At 60.8% G+C, this 1902-nt stretch overlaps 1 protein-coding gene across 3 annotated transcripts in view; it reads left to right on the top strand.

Annotated features, from left to right (window-relative positions):
• Positions 1-1902, top strand: part of TCF20 (transcription factor 20 (AR1)) — a 163002-nt gene that overhangs the window by 67180 nt on the left and 93920 nt on the right. The window contains exon 1 of one of the 3 annotated variants that reach the window (XM_005860642.2): positions 1595-1833. The exons of the other annotated variants lie outside the window; for them this stretch is intronic. The gene's annotated coding sequence lies outside the window, so the exon portion shown is untranslated. Of the gene's footprint in view, positions 1-1594; positions 1834-1902 lie in introns of those variants that run through there. 3 annotated transcript variants of the gene reach the window in all.

The raw sequence follows: 1902 nt of genomic DNA, 5'->3' as shown, positions 1-1902 counted from the left end.
GACTGGTGCAAAGCATGGCGGGAGTCCTGAGAACGGAGGTGGGTGGGAACGGAGCTCTGGGCTGCAGGGAAAGCCTGGGAGAAATGGAAGTACTTTCCAGACAATGAAACAGCCGAGTCCTGGCCTGTAACCCTGGCGTCCTGGGCCTGGGAAGGATGAGATGGGAGAACTGGAGTCTGGTGCTTAGTAGATCTTCACCAAATGTCAGGCCCAGAAGCTCAGGTGAAGGGTGTACCGAGTCTGGGGCAGCCAGTGGCCAGCAGCCCGGATGTCCCATGTGCCAGGGGAGACGGTGGTGCCAGGGGTTGGCACGGGGGCCCGGAGAAGCCCTGGGCTGGGCTTGGGTCTCCGGATGAAGGGAGCACAGCAGCGTGGGCTCTGTGGCCTCGCATCTGAGGCAGAGTCTGGAGCACACGTGGTTTTCTCGGAGGAGGTGGGCATCGGACGGAGACCCTGCCAGGCTGGGGTTGACCTGAGCAGCTGAGAGCAGGAGGCTCAGGCTGAGGGCAGAGTCACGGGCCTGGCCCTGGTCTGGAGCCCAGGCACAGGACACCTAAGTCCCTGTTTTGTCTTAGGCCTCAGTTTCCCCATCTTGACACGGGGCTTGGGTACCTACCTCTCGGGCATTGCCAAGGAGTGGGAGGAGGAGTGGGGGTGCCTAGTGCTCAGCCCATCAGAACCAGCACTGCTGGCCGCACCCTGAGGGGCAGGCCTCCTGCTGCTGTCACCCCTACCCCCAGGTGGGACTTGGGGTGATGGGGACCGGCCACCCTGCCTGCCCCACTGAAGCCCCCCTTTTCAGGGGGTGGCCTGACCAGAGTTACCAGACCCAAGTCCGCATTGCAGCCTCTGAGGCTTCAGAAAGCCCCGAGGCCGCCTGGCTGCCCTGCAGGCTCTGAGCCCCTTTGCTGGCCCCGGACAGCCCTTTCCCCTCGTGCCCCTGCCTCAGACCCCAGCTCAGTTCCCTGCTGAGCAGCTCAGAAAAGTCCTTCCCTCTCTGAGCCTCGCCAGGTCTTCCTGAGCGCCACCCGAGGTGGGGAGTCCCAGGCACACAGTAGGTGCTCCATAGCCGTCCTGCTGGCTTCTACCCCATGGGCTCTAAGAGCAGCAGTGACTGTAGTTCTTTTTTTCTTTTTTTCAAATATATTTTTATTGATTTCAGAGAGGAAGGGATAGAAACATCAATGATGATAGAGAATCATTGATGGGCTGCCTCCTGCACACCTCCTACTGGGGATCGAGCCCACAACCCAGGCATATGCCCTTGACCGGAATCGAACCCGGGACCCTTGAGTCCACAGGCCGACGCTCTATCCACTGAGCCAAACCAGCCAGGGCAGACTGTAGTTCTTCCCTGTGGTGAGTAGTCACCCCTTTTAAGCCATTCACTCTGGGGCCAATTATAAATAGACACATATCGCCCCTATCTATAGAGATAAAACATTTTCCCCGAGATGAGGCGCCCGCCCCTCCCCCCACGCTAGCACGAGATCTCTGGAGGGATTGGTGCTCTCCTCCCTCCTCCATCCATCCCTCCTCCCTGCCGCTCCTCCATCTCCACCCTGCAGAGGTGAGATCCAGCAGGGGCCCTGATGTCAGAGACTCAGCTGATGTCACCGCCACGGCCGTGACTTCACTTGCCGGCTTGGGCAGGAGGAGCCGCGAGGAGGCTGCGAGCTGGGAAACTACCCCCCTTTCCTTTTCCTCCTCCGCTTCCCTTTCCCTCCTCCCCGTCCTCGCTCTGGAGTTGTTTTCCTCCCCCTGGTGGGCCGCGGTCTGCGGTGGTCTGTCCAGGGGTCTGGGGCAAGTGCCAGGAAGGATGCTGCTGCAAAGGTAACCGGCGTGGCGTGCGCGGCGCCTCTCCCTCCGGTCATGAAAGTTTGCTCTGGTGTGCGAGGCGTG

The sequence above is a fragment of the Myotis brandtii genome, unplaced genomic scaffold (assembly GCF_000412655.1).
Source record: "Myotis brandtii unplaced genomic scaffold, ASM41265v1 scaffold138, whole genome shotgun sequence".
Classification (NCBI taxonomy): Eukaryota; Metazoa; Chordata; class Mammalia; order Chiroptera; family Vespertilionidae; genus Myotis; species Myotis brandtii.
The sequence above is the reverse complement of the archived record's forward strand: the minus strand, read 5'-3'. Positions and strand labels throughout refer to the sequence as shown.